This window comes from Pteropus alecto, unplaced genomic scaffold (genome assembly GCF_000325575.1).
Source record: "Pteropus alecto unplaced genomic scaffold, ASM32557v1 scaffold121, whole genome shotgun sequence".
NCBI classification, from domain to species: Eukaryota; Metazoa; Chordata; class Mammalia; order Chiroptera; family Pteropodidae; genus Pteropus; species Pteropus alecto.
The window spans coordinates 9735484-9741730 of NW_006434369.1; the positions used below are offsets into that span (position 1 = coordinate 9735484).

General features: G+C 40.4%; 1 pseudogene; it reads right to left on the reverse strand.

Moving 5' to 3' along the window:
• Nucleotides 1-751: 751 nt before the first annotated feature.
• LOC102891208 lies at nt 752-2761 on the reverse strand (annotated as a pseudogene).
• Between the last annotated feature and the right edge of the window lie 3486 nt (nt 2762-6247).

Genomic DNA, 6247 nt, shown 5'->3' on the forward strand with positions numbered 1-6247 from the left:
ATACCTTTAATTTCACCAATAAGAACTAATTAACAAGACACTACTTTCATTAATGAAACCTCATTGTTGATACCTAATATAAAAATTAGCAAAGCAGTAGTAGTCGAATAAGGAAGTCTTGTAAAAGATGTGTCTGATCTTTCTGATATAACTGTGTCTGGCCACCTCCTTACTAGGCATTCTTGATTAGCACTTGGGGTTGACCTAAGCTAAAGTAACAAACACAGAATATCGCACTCTTTTTACTCAACTGTTTCTAGGTAACTTGCAGGCATCATAACAAAACTGGAAATTAATGTTTTATAAATGGAACTTTTTTGAAAAAATACTTTGCATTATTTTGCAAAGTAAAGAATTGCCCTATCCCCATATTTATCATTTAAATGATTTTTAAATTTTTTTTTTTTATTTTAAAGATGAATATTTAATTCAACACTGCAATAAGAATTGAACAATATTAAAAACAGGAACATATTAGCGGTTTAAAATGTGTATTAATTTTTAATTTCTTTTGGAGGGGATTTTTAAAATTCTAGTTCTCTACAGCAAAATGATGCTAGGAAAATATCTTTAGAGGACAGAAATTCTCTCTGAATGCAAGTGTAGAATGGTTTAAACAAATTAAATGTTTTAAATACCTGAATCAGATATTAGCAATATCTTATTTGAATCCTAAAGTTTGATATAATAAACATTATATATATATTTTTTTTTTAGAAAAATGGCCACCAAATAAACAACTCAGCATTCTCTAAAGACTGGCATCCCAGATCATCCTGACTATTACACAAGCACCTAGCAATGGTTCATCCACTACCACCTTCTTTATTCTAGATCTTTCTTGGTTTCCATCTGGGCAACTCCAAAGTGACCATGAGGAAAATAGATACAGAGGTGGATGCCCATTTTTTCTGCAGTTCCTCAGCATAACAATGAGGCAGATAATCAAGAGAAATAGGTATATAATCCATACCTTATAGTAACCCACAAGGCCACATTCAATTTGAAAAATTGCCAGTTCTTTCAAATATTCCAACACCCAATAAAATATTCATGACATGAAATCTTTATTTTTCCATTAGTAAGTGCCGAAGCTACAGATGTTGAAACACAAACCAATATTATGGCTGATAAATGAATTTTGAAATGCCTATGAAAATGTGAATAAAGGCAGTCCATGAATAAGTCAACTTCTTCCTGGGTAACTTCCCCAGGTGTTTTGTGGACACTGTCCCATAAAGTTTTTGCATCCTTTGAATGTATGGCATAAGAAATATCCAGACATCAAGAGCTAAGGGGTACAGACCATAGAAATTCAGTAATAGCCATATAATGGCCCATTTGCATGCAATACACACAGCAGCCATCTAGGGAAGATTAGATGTATCAACAGGTAAGGGACTGAAATAACAGTCACAAGTTTTCTGAAGCCAAGTTCCAATTATGGCTGTATTAGTCTCTGTTCCACTTGCAAGTAATAAGGGTAGACAGGTGAAATCTTCTGAAATAATCTCCAGAAGACTGTCTCCAAATATACAGGAGAACCAACCATTCTACAACACTTTACCTTCTCTGTTCTCAGATGGCAACTGAGATTTTGATAGAATTTAGACAAGAAATGCTTCAGGGTCTCTTTGTGTTCCTTTTATTCCAAGGAGAGTAGAGAAAATCACTTTGATGTTGAAGTCTTCCACAGCAAGTCCCACTTCCACAGCAAGTCCTTTTTGCTTTTCAGCAGCAATAAATGCACTCAGAAGTTTGGAATACCCTTTGATATTAGTATAGGAGAATGTATATAGGGGAGTTAAACTATATAACGTCCATTGTTTATGCAGAAGAAATGCAAACTTTTTGAGGATCAGCTTCTTCTGGCAACTGTGGACAACTGAGCAATTTTTCTTCAAGCCAGAATCTGTACAAATGAAATCTGCTTCCTGACTGATTCTAATGGTTTCTACAGAGGGGTGGTACCTACAAAGAAGTCTTGAACCCCCGAGGAAGCACTTGGTCTGGTAGTCGATTCCAGTGCATCATAAGAATCCATGCTCAATAAAATGCTGTGATGACGCTATCTCCCATTCCAATTTAAAAATCGTTCTTCAAGTCTGAATTCAAAACTACAGTGAGACTGAAATTCTCTGAAGAAAAAAAGTTGCCCAAGTAGCAGCTGAGAGAGAGAGACTGGAGGAACAGCTGGCCCTCCTAAATTCCCTCCTGCTCTGCAACAAGCGGGTTCACCAAGGACACATACCTGCACAGTAAGGCGACCTCCACTCTCAGACACCAGGTGAGTATTGCATCTTGACCGTGGAAGGGGCATTTCCGACCCTGCCACCCATCTCTATGACCCTCACTCCTGCAGAGTCAGCTGTTGCCTGTGGAGGGTAAGGGCAAAGGACAGTGTGTCCCAACTCGCCCTCTCTACCTGAGCCCTGCAGGTCCAAGGCCAGCTGCAAAATCTTGCCCTTGAGAAGCAGCACTTTATCCCTCCACCGCTGTAGTTCAAAAGCATTCTCTGACTTGCTCTGCTGACTCACTCAGTGAAGTAACTAAGGCTGTCATTTTAACTGAGGGCACTGTCCAGTGACTTAGCCATTATTGTCATTTTCCTAAGCACAGGGCGGTTGCTCTACAGCTCTTTCTTACTGGCGTGAAGCTTTCCTTCCAATTTCCGCCCATAGTAACCATGGTGGTGGCAACTCTGCTGTGATTATCTGACCGTCTTCACCCAGTAATCTTGGGTCTTCATGGGGCTGTTTGAGGAGCGTTTGACTGCCACCTCCACTCCCCACCCCCACCCCAAACCCTGCTTCCCCGCCATCTGCATGTGGTTTGGTATTCTCGGTGTTTTTGATCTTCCCTCTTTCCTCTTTCTGAAGTTCCCAGTTTGGCAGCTAAGGTCTGGGAAATTTGAAACGCGGGGTTGAGCTCCTCTGTTTTACAGTTCTGCCCTAAATCTGATTTTCTTAAAGTTAGGCTTACAAGTGACAAAATGCTGATATTGTACAAGACAGGCCTGTGAGCATATGGAGGGCCTTCTGAATAAGAAATGAAAATGAAAAGTAGGTATCCACATAGTGACACAGCCTGCTGCCTGAGGAAGAGTCCTTTAAGCAATTCTGGGAGCAGAGGGACTGTGACTCCCTGTTTTGAACTCCCCAACTTCACTTGTGGGACCCAATATCTTACCAAAAGGGTTATGCTTGGCAAATTTTTTTTCCTTACTACTCTAGTTACACACTGAAAAGCCTAAAAGTCTTAAACTTTTGTGGTTCAAGGAACACCTCTAGAATGCAGTGAAAATCTCTTCAATAAAAATTCACATATGCACATACAAAACATAATCTTTACCATTTCAGAGAGTTTATAGATCATATAATTACCACTACTACCACTAGTTTCATCCTTGAGTCTCCCAGGAATCCACTGAGTAAGTAGACCACCTCAGACATTATGACATCAGGAAAACCTGTTAACCTCTCTGAGCCGCCGACTTTCATCTTTTGTTAGATCCGCTATCACAGTACTCTCCTACTCCATTACAATACTCTGAGGAAGAAGCAAAATATTGATTATGGAAGCACAATGGAATTGTGGATGACTGAGTAAATACACAGTGCTTCCGTTAACGAAATTACAACCCACAGTAAGGACAGGCTTCCTTCTTCTCTGCCTTTTTCTGGACATGTAGGATGTTCACCTACAGATTTGGATGTCCACTAAGTCTACTCATGCTCTTCTGTGTTTTATTAGAACCAGACAAGCAACACTGTTTCACAGGACTACCCTCTGCAACGATGGGAAATAAGTAAACCTCACCGTTTCCCCTCTCGAAACATTGCCCCTCGCTCCTAACCTAGACAAGCAACACTGTTTCCCAGGAACAATGGGAAATAAGTAAACCTCACCTTTTCCCCTCTCGAAACATTGCCCCTCGCTCCTAACCTCTCAGTTTTCCTTCCCTGCCCATTCTGACCCAGAGCTGTCATAAGGCCCTGAGTCTCTGAACTGCTGAATTACATCACATTGAAGTCACTATGACTTAATTCAGTGTTTCTAGCAGTATTTCACATTTTAAAAGTAAGCTGCACTATTAGGGCTACAGTCTGTGCTAAAGAATGAGTCTCTAATATTGGAATTTAGTAACAATTGCCTGGTCTGGGGAAGCTCTTTTTTAAGGAAGATCCTTAAGTCAATCATGTGGCTATCACATATTCCTCATAAGCCAGAAGACTAAGTTTGTCACTTGCTTGAAATTTTTAGAGAAGAGAAGATCCCCCCATATCTAGGCAGGAGTATTTCAAAAGGGATAGTGTTGAATTCTGCCCCTGTTTCTATAAAGACCACAGATTTTCTCTAAAAAGAAGGAGAGGGTCTATTTTAATACCTGTAGGATCAGAATCCAAGTTGGAGGACATTGGTTATCCCAAAGACTTCCATTTCCATTAGTCCTGGTGCAAGCCTTCTTGGTTACCCTGAGCTCATGGCATGTTTTCTGGGAGGGCATCTGAGGATCACTAAGGGATCATTTTGGGATGGAAGACCCTCCCCCTATGCTACCTCTTACCTGAAAAGTACCTAAAGACTCAAAGTCAAGAGTCCCATCTACCTTCCCTCATCTAGCCCTTTCCCCTTTCCCCCCCACCCCCAAACACAGGAACAGAAGCAAATCTAGGCCTAGACCCTTCTGTTACATCTCTAGCCTTACCCAATTATCTTGTCTGACTTTTAACGGTCTGACCTTTGCCGTTCTTGCTCTCCTATGGCATTTTCCCCACCTATACCCACAATCTTACTGGCCTATTCAAGTCTTGGCTTGAATAGATTTGAGCGCATCTAGATCCAACTTGTGCTTCTTGACAAGTCTGAGGTCACTTCAGTGCTGCAGGAGGAGCAGGGTTCTCCCCAGCTCAGGTTGCCCAATCTTCTAAGCCAGGTCTGCCAATTCCTCACCACAGACTTACATACCAAAGAAGGAATGTATGTTTATACGCTATCCTAGAAGCCAATGATGATGGTGCAGAAGTTTCTAAAGTAATCATGTCTTTTTTAAAAAACCTGAGTCTGCATTAATTTCATTTTCAATGTAATCCATAAACAAATCCTGGACCCTGTATTTCCTACCTTCTATTTTTATTTTCCCTTGCTTCCTTGTTCAAGTTTTAATGGCTCAGCTAAAGTTGAGACCATATTTGCTACTCCTGTTTGTTTAAACACTTAGGTTCTGTGAAAATATTTGCCTCCCAAATTCTCAATGATAGACAGATGTCCTAGCTCATTGCTGTTGTTTTTTAAGTATTTTGGCAGGAAGAGAATTGGCTGCATATTTCAAATAATCCCTTTTCTACTAAAAAGTTCTTGTATCACCACATATAAGCACTCATAATGTGTACTTACAGAGTGGAGCCCCCAGGACTCCCTTACCCCAACAAAAAAAAAAAAAAAAAGGCAACTCCTCATTCTCTCAAAGCCTACTAATTAGCTCAGTGACCTGAGGCTTGACCTCTCCAGGCCTTGGTTTCCTCAGTTGTAAATGAAGGAATTGTTTGATATCCAAGGTTTCTTCCAGCCATGACCTTCTACAATTCTATCAAAACAGGTCAAAGCAAAGGAAACTATATTTTTACTCTGAGCACAGGGATTTTCAGGAGAATATTACAAATCTGCAAATAGAGTTTAAGATGTCATCAATCTCCCTTTGCTAACAAAACGCATTTCCATTTGCTCCCGCTGTACTATTTCACTGAGTAATTGGAAATAGCCTTGAGGGGTAAAGGTTTGATGTGCCTTTATGACAGTAGGGTTCATTCTCCTGCCTTTACATTCCAAAGTTAAAAAACTGTTGAAGCCAATTCCTCTCACCAGGCCGGATTCAGCAGTAGCCATCTCAAGTGGGTCCATTTCAATGTCAAATTAAATGAATACAAACACATATTTTCAAAGACAGAACACATATTTTCAAGGACTTCTGGCTCGGCTCTTTTAATCCTTGTTTGTTTCACTGGCAAGGTACGCATCTCTTTTCTGGAATCAAAAACAAAAAGTACAGAAAATGAATGATCTGTTTCAGCTACCTTTGACACGCATCCACCCAATCATAGACCCCTTAAGTTCTGGAGTTGAGGGTGTAGGGGGATAGGGAGTGAAGAGACAGACTTGCCAGTCATCTGGTGACTTCTCCTGACTGGGCTGAGTTATTAACAGAGCTACAACTGTCACTTTGTTCCTATAGCTCCTGATTTCCCAG